The sequence below is a fragment of the Phocoena phocoena genome, chromosome 3, assembly GCF_963924675.1.
Source record: "Phocoena phocoena chromosome 3, mPhoPho1.1, whole genome shotgun sequence".
Taxonomy (NCBI): domain Eukaryota; kingdom Metazoa; phylum Chordata; class Mammalia; order Artiodactyla; family Phocoenidae; genus Phocoena; species Phocoena phocoena.
Window position 1 is genome coordinate 147,575,292 of NC_089221.1, and position 22,115 is coordinate 147,597,406.

The 22,115-nt window shown below is 35.2% G+C and overlaps 1 protein-coding gene across 1 annotated transcript in view; it reads left to right on the forward strand.

The window, feature by feature from the left end:
* Positions 1-22,115, forward strand: part of RANBP17 (RAN binding protein 17) — a 316,069-nt gene that overhangs the window by 144,602 nt on the left and 149,352 nt on the right. The window lies entirely within an intron of this gene.

Below are 22,115 nucleotides of genomic sequence, written 5' to 3' on the forward strand. Positions count from 1 at the left end.
TCTTTCTTTGTGTGTTTTGGTTTGCTGGTACTTTGAATTCTGGTCTCCTTCTCTAATCTGCCCACTATCCTTTACTTTGCAAAGTCTTCAAATAGCTTCTCCATGCTTTCTGTGCAGGATTTATATTTGTACTCAGTGGGAGAGACAGGTTATAGTTTGCTTATTTCATCTTGCCAGGATCCAGAACCTCTCTAAACCATTCTTTTTTTTTTTATAAAGATGAATATTTAATAGTGATGAAAGGTACGATCCACAGAGAAGACAAAATCATCATAAATATTTACATTTCAAAAATATCAGAGAAATTTATAAAGTAAAATCTATTATATAAACACAAAGAAGCACTAAGAGAGCCTCAATAATAGTGGAGATTTCCCCTTGCCTTTCAAAAAAATCAATAGATGAAATAGATAACAGATAGGGATATGGCAGATATGAAAAACCATTGCAAGTCCAATTTAATAAATGTGCTTTGAACTTTTAAAACATATTGCGTATTTTGAATTACATATTTGGAATTCTTTTAAAACCATTCTTATTGTAAGCTCTATGCCCCCCTGCTCTAGAAAAAGCATACTTGATTTTTACAGACTGTTTGGAATATAGTATGTGCCCAATTAAGTATTCACTGATTGATTATACCACCCAGTTGTTAAGGGCACGTGATGCTAATAAAGAGATTTATCTGCAGTTTTAGGTAAATGTGCATTAACAAAAGCAGATAGCTTTCTGAGTTTCCATTTGAAATGAACCTCATACTTGCATGTGTGTGTATCTTTGTATATCTCCATGTCTTTGTAATGATATGTACCATCTTGTACCATCTAGATGTATAAGTATCTTATTATTATTTGTATACATTTTCTTCTAAAAACTAAAAAGCCATCATAAGTTTTTTTTATAAATGATGACTAATGGAAATATCATTTGATGTTTAGTAAGAATGAATCATCTTGAAATTTATATGCTCACAATAAACATGACCGTTTAAATAAGCTTCATTTCATTTGAATAAGCACTTTAAAAGTTTGAGTGCTTATTCTATTAAATAAATCATGTATGCATATTTATATCCCAGGGACAGAGAATAATGAAAATATTTTATGACCATTTTTATAGAATTACGTGATTTTTTTTTTTGGTAGAGCATAGAAAAGTTTATCTTATCCACTAGAACATAAGTACAAGTTGTAAATTGATGTTCAAATTAAAAGCTCATTAGATTACAGATTTACGTATTCATGACCCCATTAATGGAACTTTGGGATCAAGAAAAACATGTATGTTCTAGTCCCATTGCATAAAAAGTGGGACACATTTTATACAGTCTGATATTCTTTTTTTTTTTTTTTTTTTTTTTTTGGCTGTGTTGAGTCTTTGTTGCTATGTGTGGTCTTTCTCTAGTTGCGGCAAGTGGGGGCTACTCTTCGTTGTGGTATACGGGCTTCTCATTGTGGTGGCTTCTCTTGTTGCAGAGCACAGGCTCTAGGCATGTGGGCTTCAGTAGTTGCAGCACACGGTCTCAATAGTTGTGGCGCACAGGCTCAGTAGTTGTGGCGCACAGGCTTAATTGCTCCATGGCTTGTGGGATCTTCCTGGACCAGGGATCGAACCCATGTCCCCTGCATTGGAAGGCGGATTCTTAACCACTTCGCCGCCAGGGAAGTGTCTATACAGTCTGATATTCTAAAAGGCTTTACAAATTTCAATACTATCTCTAATCTTAAAATTAGTTTGATTATGTTGCATGTATAGTCATGCAGAAATGGTTCAGATGGTCATAGAAACTTAAGGTGGAATCTTCCTTAAAAAACCCCTAGGATATGATACCAAGCCAGGGGTCTTCCCTTAATCTGCAATTCCATTAATGTTTGAATTTATCATTTTGATGTTCTAAGTGATGGCATTTCTTCAACTTCCCCAGATGATTTCTCATAACTTAATATATTTTCCTGGCATCTAGCTTTCTCTAGTAAATCAACTCTTGACTATTTAGAAAACAAATTTATTTAGCCTTTTTTCTTTTTCCTCTGGCTCTAGAATTACTGTTGAGCTGTTGCAGTTTCTTAGCACACCATTAAACATGCAGTTCAAACCACTGTATTCCAATATTCAGTTTGGTTTAATTCATTCTTTATTGGGCACTACTATTGTGTCAAGCCCTATGTTCTAGATACCAGTGAAATAGGAAATACGATTTCATACCAGATCCTGAGAAATTCTGGTTAATAAGTGAGACATACACACAAATAATTATAAACATTCCATGCAACACATACAGTGGCATCAAGATTGGATGTTGTACAGAGGAGATGGTTTATTCTGTCTGGGTCAGGAATGGAGGATGGATTTGTGATCTAAATTCTGAGAAGCCACAGAAGAAAATGGAAATAAAGCCAAATATAAAGTAATTTTGAAAAAGCATCATGGTGATAGAGTGATTAGATAGAAAAGGAGATAAGAATAGGCAGATTTACCATGATGCTGTTGAAGCTTAAGCTTTGCAGAAGGGCCTACCAAACCTGCTTTGCCCCTCCTTATAAGAGATAAGTAACAATATTTTTGTCAGGGATATAAAATAAAAGAGAGGAAACATCTTGCAACTTAGTAGATAGACAAAATTTCTAAAAGATGACTTGAAAAGCTGAAGCATATTGGTATTTCTCCTTTCTGTCTTTACCAAAAAAAAAAAAAAAAAAAAAAATAGCCCTTCTGTATGCCAAAGCAAGCAAATTCTATTTATTAGAAAACCAAATTTCAATGAGATAGATTATCTTAGAATGTTCATATTTGTAGAGGACTTTAAATGCAATTTGGTTAGTTCAGTCCTATCATTTTACGGTTAAAGAAACCAAGATCCAACAAGATTAATTAAAGAAAACAAATCTGTTTGCCATTTTTGTTCTTTTTTCAGTATACTCAGCATCCCTCTCTCTTAGGTATTTCAAAAGGAACTGTTAGGGCAAATACATTCTCTTTTTTGGAATTACCTCTACTGTTTGCTTGTATCTGTAATCTGAATAAATATAATGTTAAAGCTGGAAAAAGTCATGGAGATCAGCTGTTCTTAAACTTTTGAGGAGCAAAAATCATTTTGAAGATTGGTTAAAATTCATTCCCTGTGCCCCATTCATTCCCCCCAGACTTAGGTGAGTAAATAATTCCTGACATAGATGGAGAAACCCAAGATTCAGAAACAGAGAGAATGATTTTTTTTCAAAATCCCAAAGTGGCCAATAGCAGACAAAATTAGAATGGTCAACTTATAGATTACCCCTAACAGTTAAGTTCTTCAAATTGTAATAAATTGATAAAATAGTAGTTTCTTTCCTGTTTGTCTCACCTCTCCCCTCCCCCACAAATTGAATGTAGAAATACTAGTATACCTATCTGGAAAGTTAGTTTCTTCTTCAGAATATCGCCAACATAATTAGAACTTGATTTTCACTCTTATTCACACATGTATTTTTGCCTTTTTAATGGCTACATTTTATTCCAGTTTACGGATGCATCATATAGTTTAACGTGTCTCTAATATAGATACTTAGATTTTTTAAAATAATATATTCAGTGCTGCAATAAACATTCTTGTGCTTATCTGTTCTATATCTCCAACAATTTCTAAAAATTAAATTGCTGGATGAAAGAATAAACATGAAAACCTTTTAAGGACTGCAATTTGCCTTCCAAAAAGATATAACCAATTTGTACCTCACCAAAAAAATAAACAGTTGTTGTTTTTCTGTAGCTTCGCAATTTTTGTACTTCTTTGTAATCTTTGCCAATCTAGTAATTGAAAAGATTTTACTTTTACTTAATTTATATTTTATTAATTATTAATGCACTTGAGCTCAATATATGTCAAACAGCTCAGTGTGACATTTAGATTCAATGCAGTCATGGTCCAAATCTTAGCAAGGTTTTTTTGTCATTATTGACAAGCTGATTCTAAAATTTTGTGGAAAGGCAAATGAACCCTTTCAGTTTCAGAAAAAAATGAAAAAGAAAAAGTTGAAAACTGATACTACCCAAGTTTAAGACTTAATATAAAGCTACAGATGGCAAGCCAGTGTATACTGGCTAAAGGATAAACATATAGTTCAGTGGGATAAAGAGCCCAGAAATAGATCCACTGATATGTCAACTGATTTTTGGCAGAGGTTAAAGAGAAATTTAATAGCAAAAGGATAGTCTTTTCAATAAATGGTGCTGGAACAGTTGGACATCCATACGCAAAAAGAACCTTGACACATACCTCACACCTTATACAAAAATCAATTCAGAATGGATCATAGACCTAAATGTAAAACTATAAAACTTCTAGAAGAAAACATAGGAGAAAATTTGTGTAACCTTGAATTAGGTGATGAATGCTTAAAACTGACACCAAAAACACAATCCATAAAATAAGAAAATTGATAAATTGTACTTTAAAATGTTTGCTCTGTGAAAGACACTGTTCTAACAATAAAGAGAGAGCCACAGAATGGGAGAAAATATTTGGAAATTGAATGTCATACAAAGAACTTGTATTCAGAATATACATAGAACTCTAAAAATTCAACAGTAAGTGTGGTAGGCAGAATAATGGCCACCCCAACCATGATCTACGTTCCTAATTCCTGAAACTTGTGAATATGTTGCTTTATATGGCAAAGAATTATGGTTGCAGATGGAAATAAGTTTGATCATCTGACTGTAAGATAGGGAGAAGACCCTGGGTTATCTGACTGGGCCCAATATAATCACAAGGGTTCTTAGGCTCTTAAAAATGGAATGATGATGCAGAAGAAGCAGTCAGAGTGATGTGATGTGGAAAGGACTCAATCCACTGTTGCTAGTTTTGAAAATGAGAGGTGAGGGCTCTGAGCCAAGGCCCACTTGCAGTCCTTGAAATCTACAGAAGGCAAGGAAATAAATTTTTCCCTAGAATCTCCAGAAAGAAATGTAGGCCTGCTGATTCCTTGACTTTGACCCAGTGAGACCTGTGTTGGACTTCTAACCTACAGAAATGTAAGATAGTAAGTTTGTGTTGTTTTAAGCCATGACTTTTGTGATATTTTGATACAGCAGTAAAAATCTAATACAGTAAAAAAATAATAACAAAAAAATGGGCAGTAGATCTGAATAGATAATTCACCAGAAAAGATATATGGATGGCAGATAATGATATGAAAATATACTCAACCTCATTTATCATTAGAGAATGCAAATTAAAACTAATGAGATACTACTACAAACTTGTTAGAATTGTTAAAAGCAAACAAAAAATTTGACAGTACAAATACTCACAAGAATCTGGAGCAACAGAGACTCATTCATTGCCAGTGGGATTGCAAAATGATATGCCACTTTGGAAGATAGTTTGACAGTTTCTTATATATCACTCCTAGGTATTTATCCAAATGAATTGAAAACTTGTGTTCACGTAGAAACCAGTATGCTAGTATTTATAGCAGCTTTATTCATAATCACCATAATCCAGGAACGAACAAGATGTCCTTCAATACGTGAATGGATAAACAACAGGTGAGTTGTACATCATACAATGGAATAGTACTCAACCATAAAATGGAGGGAACTGCTTATTCTTACAACAACATGGATGAATATTGGATGCATTTTGCTGAAAAAAAAGCCAGAACTTAAAGGCTATGTATTGTATAAGTCCATTCATATGACTTCTGGAAAATGCAAAGCTAATAAGATGGAAAACAGGTCAGTGGATTACCCAGGGGGCAGGGAAAAGGAGGAATGGTTGACTACAAAAGGGGCACACAGAGGAATTTTTAAAGCGATGGAACTGTTGTATATGGTACTAAGATGTTGGATGTGTGACTCTATGCATTTGTTAAAAGCCACTGAACTTCAACTGATATAGATTAAAAAAATCAGCCAAGATGTCAGGGGATCCCAGGATAGAATTGAGACTTTCTAGTGAACTTAACAGTGAAGACACTGGGTCAAACTCTACCTTACTCAAATAATCAAGGTTCAAATCAACAGTGATAAGTCAAGTGTATTCTTCCCATAACCCATAACCCCTATCTGATCATAAGAAAACATCAGATAAACCCAAAATGAAGGAAATTCTGCAAAATACCTGACTAGTGCTCTTCAAAAGTATCAAGGACATGAAAAGCAAAGGAAGTCTGAGAAACTGTCACATACCGAAGAGACCAAGGAAATATGGTGACTCAGTACAGGTGGAGGCGACTGATTCCTTCCTACAGCAGATAGAATTCATTAATGGGAAAACTCGTGAAATACAAATCAAGTCTGTAGTTTAGTTGATAGTGTTACTGTAACAATGTTAATTTTTTAATTTTGACAAATGTACCTTGATTATATCAGATGCTACCATTTGAAGCTGGATGAAGGATATCTGAGAACTCTGTATTGTGTTTGCAACTTTCCTGTAATCTTAAAATTATTCCGAGATAAAGATGTTTGTTTACAGAGTATACATTCTTTCAAAATATATATTTATACAGGTGAACATCTCTTTTTTTGTTTGTTGATCATTTTTTTGTGAGTTGCCTATTATAATCTTTGCCAATGTTTTGTTTAGGTACACTTTTTATATGTGATTGCAACTGCTACATCGACTTGTTTTAGGCTCTGTATAAATCTTATCAGTAACTAAAAAAGCTTGTGTTTTTATTCATTTTCACACTATTTTTGAGACTGTGTTCTAATAGGAAGGCTGATTGTAAATGTTTCCTTTTGTTGTCTTCTCTGCCTTAGATGCTGGAAACTTTTTCATACACTGTCACTTAATCCTTGTTAAATAATAACTTTGTTTAAAAAGAATACCTACTTTTCAGGTAAGAAAACCAAGGCTTGGAGGTTAATAACTGGTCAAAAATCAAAAGCGAGGTTTTTTAAGATTTAAATTTAGGTCTTGCTCTAGTTTCCTTTCTTTCCCATATGATAAATTGCCTTTTCTGCAGTATAGTAGGAAAACTTCAGGAAAAAATGTTTTGACTTTTTTTTTTTTTTTTTTTTTTTTGCGGTACGCGGGCCTCTCACTGTTGTGGCCTCTCCCCTTGCGGAGCACAGGCTCCGGACGCGCAGGCTCAGTGGCCATGGCTCACGGGCCCAGCCGCTCCACGGCATGTGGGATCTTCCCCGACCGGGGCACGAACCCGTGTCCCCTGCATCGGCAGGTGGACTCTCAACCACTGCGCCACCAGGGAAGCCCTGTTTTGACTTTTTAAAATAAAATAACATACATTACAAAATGTAAAACCAAAACCCATATCTTCTATTCTACTTGTAAATATGCCAATTTTGTTAAAGAAGGTATATTAGAGAAAATTACAGACTAGATTGGCCAAATGAACAAATCGTTCATGTATCAGAAAATCCACTGTAGTCTTTACTTTTCATTAGGAAGCAAAATACCAGTAAAATAATATACCCCTGGGTTTTGAGGAGTTTGAACAGCATGATCATTCATTGCAGTTTGTTGAATTTCAGGAAGACCGTAATAATGCTTCTAAGTTTGGACATAGACTTTTAAGACTGTGATTATACTTATTTTATCAGTTCAAGTAAAGCCACCCTTGAGTTTAAGATATTTTCTTTGCTAAAAGGCAGTTTGGGTAGGCTTCAGAACCAGCCGTTTGGTTTGAGTATCAGCTCTGCTTTTTATTTAATTGTGTGTTTTTTGGTTTGTTTTTTTTTTTTTTTGCGGTACATGGCCCTCTCACTTTTGTGACCTCTCCCATTGTGGAGCACAGGCTCCGGACGCACAGGCTCAGCGGCCATGGCTCACGGGCCTAGCCGCTCAGCGGCATGTGGGATCTTCCCGGACCGGGGCACGAACCCATGTCCCCTGCATCGGCAGGCAGACTCTCAACCACTGCGCCACCAGGGAAGCCCTAATTGTGTTATTTTAATCTCCATGTATATAGCATATTATGTATCTCATCCTTATAAGTTATGTTAGTATATCTGCATAAACTACCATGTTGAAAATCTAATAACATAAATGCCTTTATATACTTTAATCCTTTGTCTGGGACTCCAAAGGAAAAAAAAAGACTTTCAATCTCAACAGGTTGTAATATAATGGAATAATCTCTAAGAATCTCTCCTTGATACCTAGGTTCTGTTCCCACTGATAAAAGACAGTCTTTACTGTTGAAAACCCATAGTCTAAGAGAGGAGCTTCATATGCTCATACAATAATATCAACTAAATATAGATCACATTTTTAAAAGTTAAAGAAATAAACATCAGAGTATCTAACATAGAGATTACTGGTTCAATAGTATTTTCTTATTTTGGCACCTGCAAAAATTCACTTAACTGTCTTGGATCCTAAATATCTTCCTATGGAGAAAGTATAGCACTGCCTTCCCTGGGATACACTAAATAACTTTTTCCTTCTATTAATTATTAAGGACTGACTTAAGTGTCAGCTTCAAATAATCAGGATAATCTGGTGTCCTAGATGCCAAAGGAAATTGCAAGAAGAGTGTTAAAGATGGCGTGTCAGGTAGCCTTGAATATCAAAATAAGATGAAACCTGAGATTAAGGTTGTTAAATCTGCCTGTGAGGGGTTCTTTGAAGTGATGGTGCAGACAACAAATGACATATTACATTGTTATTGTTTGTACACATCTATCTACCCTTACAGACTGAGTTCTATTATAGAATGGCCTGTTTCTTTTAAATCTGTATTGGCAGCACCTAATATTGGGCCTAAGCTTAAGTGTAACATTAATTTTTGAGAAGGCAAAGTGTCTTGGAAAAGCTCCATTTTTTTCTTTACTCTTACATTACACTTCACTTCATCCTTAAAGTTCAATTCAGTTCTGACACTATCTGCTTGGAGGTAGCATCAGATTCCCTAAGTTAAGGGCTCAGTCCCACAAGACTGCCCCCTCCCTTCAGATGCCAATGGCAAGTCCCATGTAATCACCTGTACTTCTGACTGAAATGGAGGTTCCCATGACCCCTTCTTTGGGTTTGATAATTTGCCAGAATGGCTTACAGAATTCAGAGAAGCACTTAGGTTTACCAGTTTATTATAAAGGATATAATAAAGAATACAGATGAAGAGACACCATACGGCAGGGTATCGGAAAGCAGGGTAGAGCTACCATGCCCTCTTTGGCTATGCCACCCTCCCAGAACCTCCATGTGTTTGGCATCCTAGGAGCTCTCCAAACCCCATGCTTTTGGTACTTTTATGGAGGCTTCATTACTTAGACATGACTAATCATTAACTCAGTAACTCAATATCCACCCTCTCATTCCTGGAGGATGGGGAGTAGGGCTGAAAGTTCCAAGCTTCTAATCACATCTTGATCTTTCTGGTGACCGGCAGCCATTCTGAAGCTATCCTGGAAACCTAGCAAGATTTGCCCAATTAAAACAAAAGACATCCCTATCACCCAGGAAATTCCAAGGGATTTAGGAGCCCTGTGTCAGGAACCAGGGTCAAAGGCCAAATATTAGAACAAGAGATGCCCCTAGTGCTCTTATCATCTAGGAAAATTCAAGGATTTTAGGAGCTCAGTTCCAGGAACTTGGGGCAGAGACCAATATGTATATATTTTCTGTTATTTCACAAGAGAGGAAGGAAAGAAAACTGATAGTAGCTTGTGGGGAACTAAGGTCATCACAAAGATTTTTGTTTCTTTATTTGTTTTTATAGTAGGTGACAGGATATTGAGAGGGGGAAGGGAGAGATGGAGAAAAGTCATAGGGCCTTGATTATCTCAGCCAAGTGGGAGGCAGTCAGTCCTCCACTGAAAATAAAGGACACCAGACTGGAGTGAGGACAAAGAAGAAAGTGGAGAAAGGTTAGAACAGAAAGTAAATTATGGTTTAAAAAATAAATAAATTGCAGGTAGCTGTAAGGACCCAGCTGAGGTGAGAGCACTGATGAAACACTCAAGCCCATTTTAGAGCTGAGTGTCTAAATAATAATGTGAGAATAATATTAGAATAACTATTATTGCTGTACCTCAGGAGATTATGTGTCTTTTACTATCCAACATAATATTTCATATTTTATAGATTATGTTAATTTTATTTAAGATTATATTTTTTATTATTTTTATAAGTTGCTGTCTTCTTTCCTTGAAAGTAATCCTACTGGTAGTTATGCCATCTCTGTGAAGGTACGACTGATGAGATCATATCTAAGCAACATTACCCATGTGGTCCATAAAGCTCACCTATGGATTATTTTCTGCTTCATGACTATGGAGCCTTTAGTGTGATTTAGGGTTCATTCACTCAGCATATAAGACCTAGACACTATGTGTCTGGCACTGCCTTAGTCACACAATGCTAAACCTCCAGAACTGACAGCCTAGTGAGAAAGAGAAAATATATAAACAGTTACAATGTTACCTAAGGAGTGCCTTCGGGTAGTATTTTATTTTAAAAGCATGTGATGGGTAACCCAAGGCACTGAATTTCTAATGCTGGAATACCAAGGAGTTTAGGAAGTGCTACTGGACCACTTGGAGTAGGTGGGGAAAGCTGTAACAAATGATACTTAATTTGCATCTTCAAAGCCTAGTTTACCAGGGGAACCTGGGAGAGAAGGGATTACATACTAGTATTTCTCAACCTTTTTAAATCCATGACCCTCCTCCTCTGATAAAAAAAAAAAAAAAAGTTCATGTCTGTCTTGCACATTATTTTGAAATTTCAACTCAAATGAAATATAGCTAAAAATAAATCAAAACAAGGACTAAACAATTGAACAAAAATGTTCAAACTATAAATTCACTTCCCCTCTCCCTATTCTTCCTGTGTCACCCATCGTGCTTTAGATGGGAGGGAGTTTATTGATGCATCTGTAATTACTTGATAAGCAGGTATGGCACCTCTATGGTATATATACCACTACTACATGATCATAAGGTTTCTCTCAGAAGGCAGAGGTTTAAACACCATAATTGGCATTTATGAAGGCCAGTTGTGTATATGACTTCCTTGTGCAATATGCCTCTAATACAGGATCACAGAGTATTGCTTTCCATTCTGCTTTTGACCTAAGTAGGTTTTCTGTAGACTGACATTTTACATTAAGCCTTCCTTGACTACTCCTTCCTGTGCCCAGAGCGGTTCAGCTTCCTTTAATGTGCCTTCTTAGAAACCTGTGCTACGGATTTGGGCAGTTATCATTTTTACTAATAATTGCCCTTTTCGTCTGTGTCCCTAAAAGCTTGTAAACTAATAGAGAGCAGAAATTGTGTTTTTCCTACCACCGTTTATTTCCCAGAATACTGTCATTGCCAAGTAGGCAATGAATATATATTTGTTAAACGAGTAAATATAATTAAAAGTCATATTAGCATTAAAAAAATTATACAATGAGACAAGTTTATCTATAGTTTTTCTTGCCCACCTCTATCACTCTAGCATCTTTAAGTTTTTCCTCCCGCTTTTTTTTTCCTTCAGGGAACCTATGTCTACATACTGCCTTGGGCCCCCGGGTATCAAGGCGATGGTGGAAGGGTGAGGATCTGATTAACATTCTAGTACAAAATAAGAGTTTGCTTCTTTATTTTAAATATGTCATTATAGTGTTTTCAGGTGTCTTTTTAAAAATATTTGTTTATAGAAAAAGCAATATAGTCATTTGGTACAAAAATGCAAAATACAGAGAGGAATGCACTGTGACAAGTAACTTCCCTTTTCCCTCCATCCCTCAGCCATCAAATTCCGGCTCCTAGAAACCATACTTATCAGTTTCTTGTGTATTTTTATGGAGCTATTCTATACATATTCATATTGTATGTCTTCTAACTTAATTTGTAATGTCTTCTTTTAAAGGTGTTTCAAATATATATGTAATCAACAAGCCAGGTGGTTTGTCTTGTAAAATTTCTCAAAGTCTAGATATTGCTGATTATATTTTGGTATATTCTTCTGTCCCTGTATTTCTTGTATAAGTAGTAAGATACAGAGACCTCGGGCTTGATTTTTTCTTTGTTTGGTTTTGTTTTGGGTCAAGACTGCTTCATAAGTTAGGTTGTATACTTACTATACTTAATTTGCCTATTCTGGATATTTCATATAAATGGAGTCTACACAATATGTAATCCTTTGTAACTGACCTGTTTCATTTAGTATATTTTCAAGGTTCATCTGTGTTATAGCATGTATCAATACTTCGTCTCTCTTTATTGTTGAATAATACTCCTTTGTATGAATATACCACATTTTATTTTTTTGTTCATTCATGGAGGGACTTTAGGATTGTTCCTAATTTTGGCTATTAGGAATAATGCTATGAACATTCATGTACAAGTTTTTGTGTGGATATATATTTTAATTTCTCTTGGGTACATACCCAGGAGTAGAATTGCTCAATCAGATTGTAACTCTATGTTTAACATCTTAAGGAACTGCCAAACTATTTTCCAAACTAGCTGCACCATTTTATGTTCCCACCAGAGGTGTATGAGGGCTCCTGTTTGTCCAAAACCTTGCCAACATGTGTTGTTACCTGCCTTTTTTATTCTATTCATCCTGGTGGATTTGGAGAGGTATCTCATTGTGGTTTTGACTTACATTTTCCTGATGGCTGATGATATTGAGCATCTTTTCATATGCTCATTGTCTGCTTTTATATCGTCAGAGAAATGTGTTTTCAGATCCTTTGCCCATTTTAAAATTGGGTTATTTGCTTTTTTATTATTGGCTGTTAAGTGTTCTTTATATAACCAGGTACAGGTCTCTTTTCAGATATATAACTGTGTAGATATTTTCTTCCATTCTTTGAGCTGTCGTTTCACTTTCTTGGTGGTGTCCTTTGAAGCATAATAGTTTTTAATTTTGATGATGACCAGTTTTAATTTTTCTTTTGTTGCCTGATCTTTTGATGCTGTAACTAAGAAGTCACTGCCTAATCCAAGGTATTGAAGATTTACTCCTATGTTTTGGGGGTTTTTTTGCGGTACGCGGGCCTCTCACTGTTGTGGCCCCTCCCGTTGCGGAGCACAGGCTCTGGACACGCAGGCTCAGCGGCCATGGCTCACGGGCCCAGCCGCTCCGCGGCATGTGGGATCTTCCCAGACCGGGACATAAGCCCGTGTCCCCTGCATCGGTAGGCCAACTCTCAACCACTGCGCCACCAGGGAAGCCCTACTCCTATGTTTTCTTCAAAGATTTCTGTAGTTTTAACTCTTACATCTAGGTCTTTGATTCATTTTGACTTAATTTTTGTGTATAGTATGAGGTGTAAGGGTCCAATTTCATTCATTCACTTGACCTAATACCACTTGTTGAAAAGAGTATTTTTTGCCCACTGGATGGTCTTGGCACTCTTGTTGACAATCATTGATTGTAAATCTGAGGACTTATTTCTAGAATCTAAATTCTGTTTTACTGACCTATATGTCTGTCCTTATACCAGTACCACACTGTCTTGACTACTGTAGCTTTGTCATAAGCTTGAAATCAGGAAGGAATTGTTATCCTTTTTCAAGATTATTTTGACTATTCTTAGATCCCTTGGATTTTCATGTGATTTTTAGGACAACTTGTCAATTTCTGGAAAAAAGTCAGCTGGGATTTTGACAGCGACTGCACTGAATCTGTAGATTAATTAGGGGATTATTGCCATCTTAACAATATTGTCTTCCAGTCTGTGAACATGGGATGTCTTTTCATTTATTTAGGTCATTTATTAGTTCTAATAGCTTTCAGTGGATTCCTTTTCTATATACAAGATCTTGTCATCAACATGAAGCAATTTAATCTTTGTGTTAACAGTGTCTGTCAGTAATAATCAAGGACAGTTTCATTCCCTTAAGCCCCTTCTCCTTCATGTTTTCTTTTCTAGTTCATTTTCTCCTTACAATACTGTCTGCCTTCTTTCTTTGTAGCTCATTCGTAGTCCATTTCCTTTCTGCATTTGGGCTTTTCTCTAATAATCCGAATTCACCTCTTCTTTCCTCCTTTGTGTTCTCTCTGCTGGAATCTTTATCCTTATGGCTTCCTCTCCTCCTCTACTTAACCTCTTTTTCTTGCACTTTCTTTCTCTCTAGTGTCTATCTTTATTGCCTGCCTGATGGACATTGACACTGTTCTCTCAGGTGATTGGAGTTATTTCTGAGGTCAAGACTATGTTTACCAGAGTTATTTTCTTATAGAAGTAGTTGTAGCAGCTATTTTTAGCTTTATTGAGATACATGTTACTTACAGTAAAATAAATAGATTTTAAGCATTCAATTTGGTGAGTTTTAACAAATGTATACATCAGTGTTTACATGGTTTTAACACCAAGGAAATATCCTCATTTCTCTTTCTAGTTAATGTCCCTCTTCCCCCAGCCCATGAGAGGAACACTTTCTAATTTTTATCACCATAGATTAATGTTACCTGTTTTTAGATTTTATATGAATAAAAATGTACAGTATGTGCTCTTTCAAATCTGATGTTTTTTCACTCAATAAGGATTCATCCATGTTGACATACATGTAGTAGTTCGTTCCTTCCTTTTAATTACTGAGTAGTATTCTGTTATATAAATATAACACAATTTGTTTATTCATTATCCTGCTGATGGACACTTGAGTTGTTTTCACTGGTTTTGTTTTTAAAAATAATAATGTTTTAAAATTTGTTTTTAAAAAGACAAAGGAAAAATATCAAAAAGTAAAAAGCTCAGCTCCGTCCCTGCAGAGGTAACCTCAACATACAGTTTCATATTTTCTTTCAGACAGTCATATGTATATCCAAGTATTTTTATATGTCTTTGTACTTATTTTCATACAAATGGAGTCATCTGTGTATATAGTCCTGAACCTCAATTTTTTCCCATGTAATATTTCTTAAACATCATTCTGTATTAACACATGTATTACTTCATTCATATTCTTAATTGTCAAAGAGCATATATGTAATATACTTCTTTCTCATTGTACAGATATACAATAAATTCTTTAACCAGTCATATTTAACTAATGGATAATCAAATTGTTTCTTTTTTTGCTCTTACAAATATTCCTACATTGAACATCCTTATATTTATATATATTTATATATTTGTGCTATTTGCTCAGTACATAAATGCTGTAAGATAACTATTACATAAGAGGAATTGCTATGTCAAACACTATGTACGTTTAAAATTTTGATAGAAATTGCCAAATTGCTCTCCAAAAGTGTTGTATTAAATCTCAGCAACATTGCCCTTTCTATACAACACTTAAGGACTGTTTTTCATATGTGATTATGGAGACTTTCATCTGTTTACAGTTTATTTATTTAACAATTATTGAAGACCACCAACAGTGTCTGACAGTTTTTGTTCCCACACAACTTGTAAATATCAGGTCATGTTTATCTTGCCAATCTTACCAATGAAAAATATTATCTTACACATACTTGAATTGCATTTCTATACTTATGAATATTCTTTCATATCTTTATTCTTCATGTAGTTTTCTTTTATCTGTAAACTACCTAGTTTGTATTGTTTGCCCATTTTTCTATCTCATTTTTGTCCTTTTTCATGCTGATTTATAAGAGCTCTTTGTCATGTGTTATAGTTTTTCCTAGTTTCTTGTTTGCGTCTTGAATTTGTTTATGGTGTTTTTTTCTTAAATAAATATCGTGTGTGTATATATATATATATATATATATTTAATAAATTTATATATTTATTTTTGGCTGTGTTGGGTCTTCGTTTCTGTGCGAGGGCTTTCTCTAGTTGCGGCGAGCGGGGGCCACTCTTCATCACGGTGCGCGGGCCTCTCACTGTTGCAGCCTCTCTTGTTGCGGAGCACAGGCTCCAGACACGCAGGCTCAGTAGTTGTGGCTCACGGGCCCAGCTGCTCTGCTGCATGTGGGGTCCTCCCAGACTAGGGCTTGAACCCGCGTCCCCTGCATTGGCAGGCAGATTCTCAACCACTGCGCCACCAGGGAAGCCCTATGGTGGTTTTTTTAAAAAAGAAAATATCCTCTGTTCCTTGATGATGTTTATATTTTTAAAGTAAAGTGTTGTTTAACCCAAAAGAATAATTCTAAAGAATTAGTGGGATCCTAGCAGTTGAGTGAGAAAATTATTTGGGTTGGCAGAAGGGATACCAAGAAATCTGGGAATTTCATCTCTCTAAATGAACTCTTTCTTCAAAGACCTGTCTCTACAATAGTGGAATATTTGATATACCATCACTTTTTATGCTGTGAGGATAAAGTTTGTCTTCATTTTAGTTCTAAATATATAACAATATGTTATATATAAATGTCAGTATATATACATTTTTTTCTGTACTGGTGCAATTGGTTATTTTGTCATTTGTGATACTGCAGATCCATCATTCACCTCTACTGAGTTTATTCTTCATTTGGGTAATGACTTCAGAGAATTTTAATATCCTAGAACTGTAGCATTGGAAGGATTCTCATCATAAATTTCAGGACAACTAAGAAGTTGTCTGCATTCACCCATCAAGGCACATAAGTAGAGACTTTTGCTTAATTCATAAGTAGAATAAACACAAGTATTGTCAATGCTTTATTTTCTTCTCTTGAATATTTATTGAGACTCTGGCTAAGATCTTATCTGAAGGAATGTGAAAATAAAAAACCTGAAAGACCTGCTTAATGGATACTCATCGTATAACAGACATGACACTGAGTTGCTAATATTACCACATCTTCTAGTTGGTCCAGTTCTACATAGAAGGTGAATACTTTTTATGAGTTAGACACAAAACTAAGTGCTTTACCTATGCATTCAAATCTCTGAAAGTAGGTCCTATCCTCCCTATTTTAAAGTTGAAGAATCTGAGGCTCCAAGAAGTAAAATATCTTGCCAAAGTAACTGCTAAATGATAACTAAAACCTCCTGTTGTTCCCATCAGAAACTTTAGAGTTATGCACTGGCTTCTTTTATCAAGTAAATTCCATGCTGTGTCTACTACTCTTAGTCCATGGGGAACTGACCCCATTTCCTGGCCTCAGGAATGCAGACTTGACATAGCCCTGACCAGTCAAATCACTGTATTCCCCTGGCCACGATTATTGGTTTAATATGAGCATATGAAACAAGCCAAGTCCAAGGTCAGTGAGGTTTAACTTTTGAGACCTTTTGAAACTATTTGGAAAGAGAAACTCTCTTTCCACTGAATTTGTAGGTAGGAAAATTTAAGTCTTAAGATGTCAAGGGCTACTATGTTCAAAAAGCCAGCTTGAGAGTGAATGAAAGGAGTGAAAAGAAACACTGAGTTGTGGAGAGAGACCAGATTCTGACACTATTTCTTTAGCCCCTGGATCCAAGGATTCAAATATGCTTACAAGAAGATCTAGCAATGTTTGTTTCAGATACTGAGCAAATACTCCCTCCCTCCATGCTCCCTGCTTTAAAACCAAAGACCATGCTGAAGTTGTAGAACCAATTGGCTCCTAAAGATTGAAGTGATATTGGTAATATTCTGTCTCTGTCACTGTCTCTCTCTCTCCTATTCCTCCTCCCTTTTTCTCTCTCTCCCCCCTCCCCCTTTCCCTCCCTCCTTTTCCCCCTTCTCTTTTCTCCTCTCTTTCATTTCCCCTCCTTTTCCCCCTCCTTCCCTTCCTCCCTCTTTCCTGCCTTTTCTCTGTCTCTCTGTCTCTCTCACACACACATACACACAGACACACAGACACACACACACACACACACATACACACACACAGACTTATGTCCAGCTTGACCACTAATTCTAAAATAGGAAATGACAATGAATATGCCAGGAGGAAGGGGGAGTGTTCTGACCTGTTGCCAAAGCTTTTTTTTTCCACCTCTGCACTGTACCTATATTCTGTAATGGTCACTGCAACCCTTTTTAAAAAACTGTTTACATGTCTGACTTCTTGTTTGGATTTTACTTGGTGATTTGATATGAATTTTTAATGTAAAAGCACTTAGCATTAGGAGTTTGACATTTTGTCTGACCTTAATCACCAGGAGGATCATGAGAGGTTTATTCAGTGGGAAGAGAACTGTTACAGCCCTGACAGAAATGATGGGAAATAAGTAAACAGACTTTTAAATCTTCACCAGAAATCAATAGGGTTTAAAGATGATGGACGTTGGTGTTTTTTGCTGCTTAAGGACTTGAACCTTTTACGGGAAGATATCTTCTCAACGTGTCAGCAGTTTTTTCCCTGTACACAATGAATCACTGCTGCAAATAGAGCATTCTGCGTAGCACACTCTTCATCATTATTATATGGAAGAAACTGTATATGCCTGCCCATGGTAACATAGAGCCTTTTGGGGCATTTTTGTATGAAAAAAGAGGGCCGTTTCTCACCATTTTGTTTTTTGTCTTATGTGTAATTCATGCTCCAAACTTTCTTCCTCAACACAATAGCAATTTTTATTTATTGAGTACCTTTTAGTTATGTGATGTTAAGGTAGATGATATGATTCCATTTTATAGATGATGAAACTGAAGCCCAGAGGCTCTGCCTAAGGTCATCCAACTAGTGATATAACTGGTATTTAAAATCTTGGTCCATAGTATTTGAAGCTTATGCTTTTACCACTCTTTGAACTGCATCTCTGAAGACACTCAGTAGGTATTCTCACTTTTGACTCTTATTTCTTTAGCAGTGGTATCTCTCATTTCTTTCTTTCATCTTTTCCCTCAGTCAGTAAAACTGACTTAAGTGACAGATCTCCACATCATTTAATAAGAGGATAAGAGCTATACCATGGTCATTGAATAAAGAGTTATGGGTTGAGAACTGCTTCCCAGTATACTCTGCAGATCTGTTTTTCATGAATGATTTACAAGATATTAGATTGATACAGCATTTAGCAGTATATTCACAATAAACAGAATCCAATGAAAGTGTTCAAATTTTAACAAAACGTCATGCAGTGTCCTTTTTTTCAAGGTATAGAATTATATATTTCATTTTCAAAATATTTTTATTCTAAATACTTTAAAACATGGAAAACTTGCCATTATAGAAAAGCTGACTTTCCAGGTATTCGAGAAACTAAGATATTTATTTTGTAATTTGGAAATATTCTTTCTAATTCAAACTAAGAATGCCAACTCAGTTTTTTAATAAGTAATCATGAAATATATATTGGTAGATAAAAATTTTCACATAACATTTTTGATTTGATGTGAATTTAGCTTTAAAGACACATTACTTTAGTTAATTGGAATTTTAAAAAGAAAAGATGAGATAGCTCTTTACCAGTTCATTGTAATACATGTTAGATATGTTGAATGCAAATACCATCTTAGGAAAGGTGCAACAGTCTCTTAACTTTTGGAATCCTCCATTTCCTTATTTAGAAGCTGAAATAAACTAAAATTTTTGAGGATCCTTCTAACTCTAAAGTTCTATAACTCCTTAGGTTTAGAATATTGGTTTGAAGTCATTTTTTTTCTATCACATACTTTTACGTAATGTTTGATTTTTCACAATGTTCAAAGTAATTTTTGCTGTAGCATTTTAAAACGTTCCACCCTCACCCCTTAAAAGCTGATCTTTTTCTAATATCTAATGATCTTCTCTGAACTGGTATACTGTGTTGCTCCCCTGACTTGTTCTTACCTCAAGAAGAGTGACTTGAAACCTTTGTTTCTCATATGAAGAAAAGATAAAATATTGTTACTCTAGGCCTTCTAAAGGTGCTGATCAAGGAATAAAACTGATCAGCCATTTTCTTATGTTCTCTTTACACTGACTTGGGACCTCAAAAAAGAGTGTTAGTAGAAATCAAGAATGCTTCGTTCTAGTCTGACCCTTATCCCTAATTTTTTGGTCATACAACCTCTTGAGGCCCCAGTTTTCTTATCTACAAAATGGGGATAAAAGGACCTACTATACCGGATTATTGTGAAAATTATTTGAATTAACATATATGGAAGCATTTGAACTCCTAAATAAGCTGCTTTGTCAGACAACAATTTAGGTGTTTTGCTAGTACAAGTTCTTATTACCTGGGTTTGATATATAACCTCAAATTCTTGTACTGCAGTTTTTGGGGTATGACCAGATGTAACTTCTAAAAAAAAAAGTACTGCTGAGTTTATTTATTCACTTAAGTAAACTTTCATGGTTTTTATCCTTGCCCCTGTTATGAAGTAAACATGTCCATTTTTTAAAAGGCTATAGCTTCCTCAACATGACAGTGATTACAGATTAAACAAATGAAGAGAGGGCTTTTCAGTATAGGGTGTTCCGTTTATCAAGTTCCTTTTCTTGTTTGTCTTTGAACTTTTAATCCTCTCATTAAATATAAAGTCATTTCCTAGTTACTTTGCATTTAAATTTTGCATTGGTTACTATAGGTTTTTATGTTTAAATATTTGATTTTGATGAAGTCATCTTTAATCGTTCATTTTATTAACATCTGTTTTGGGGACCAGAAATTTTACCAAAGAACGTGCTTTAAATTTATTGAAGGAAAATATGATCTGATACCTAAAAAAGTAAAGCAAAACCAATTTTTTTTGCTCCAAAATCTTACTGAATGTTAAGTAATGGTCAACCATGATTATGCCTGTGTTGGTCCTACCTACATACATTTGTTCCTTTTAAAGAACACATATGTTTCCTCTTTTCTAATACTTCATTCTTAAGTTATGTAAAATAGTTTTCATCCCTTATTAAATGACTTAATAACAGTCATCAATTCCTATCAACACAGAAGTTATTTTCCCCAGAATTCTCACATTTTTTCTCTTTTCGTAACTCTTTGTTCCTTCCTTTATTGCAACAATTGTATTGCACATTTATATGTCCGACCTACACACCATCAGGAGTTTCTTACATTGTGAAATCTTATTTACCTTTGATGTCTAGTCCTTATAAACTCTGTGTGGGGCATTTAGTGAACTCTCAATAATATATTGAATGATACTTCAGATTTTGTTGAAGATCCAAAAATGCTTAGCCAAATTGATCTATGACTATATAGACAAGTTCTGTTACCATGATTCTTAAAACAAAAATGTTCCCAGTTTGTGACTGATGGTCTATAATGTCATATTTACTTCCATAATAAATAGTCACCTTTCATAATAGTGTCACCATAATAAACTAAGATTAAAAGGATTTGCTGAGACTTCTCTCCCAGACATTAGGATAAACCAGGTATAAGGTTCTACCTCCAGTTAGCTACATGACCTTATCCTGTTAAGGTTTTATTTATAAAGTGACGGCTTATACTGGATTATTGCTAAGGTCTGTCTAGCTAAAGAAATTCTCAACCAGAAGAGCTTAACAGTATCTGTCACCTACATTTATTTTTGCTAAGAGGCTTTTTTCCATCATATTGACACAGTTATTCTGAAACTCAGTTAGCTTCTGAAAAAACCTAGGAAGCCCAGCTTGTGCTTAGCCCCACAGTAGGAGCACTTGAGGAACCTGAACTGCATACTACCAGGTGCTTTTTACATCCTGAGAAAAATTGTTATTCACTTTTGATCTCTAGTCCTTAAACTCAGTGCTTGGTATTTAGTGAATGCCTACTAATGCTTAGTTTGGTTTGGTTCCATATAATGGAAAGTACTCATCTGTATGTAATGTATAGATTTCTGTCTTTGAATTTGTGGGAAGGCACGTGTATTGTAAAGTCAGCTTCCTGCCATCCCTACTCTCAACCAACATCTAAGTCCCTGCCACTGTGGTTTAGTCCCCAAAATTTGTTATAGAAGGTATAAACACTTGTTTAATATATCATAGACAGCCAATATGTGTTTATATATGGCCTTGTCCCTGAAGGACTATAAGCTACTTGAGGTCAGAAGCTCTACTTAATTAATTTTTTATCTCCTTCTAGTGTTTATTACTATTTAGTACCTATTGGTCAATTTTGTTTACTAATTTGATGATTATACAGAATTGCAGAATTATACAGAATTTTCAGAATTATTACTGAAAAAAGATCACTGCCTTTGTAATGATCCCTCTCTACAAGAAGGAACATCCGCAACTCAGTTTTGTGTGATAGCTTTTGTAAGAGGGAACCTTCTGGAGAAGCACCTGATGATAGTCATTGTCTATTATGTTATTTCAGGGATAAAGGACAAATGTAGTCATAATTGCTGCTATAATTTTCATGAACCCTAAACAGTTCTATATTTTTTAAATGACTGTAGAAATGTATTGGTTATTT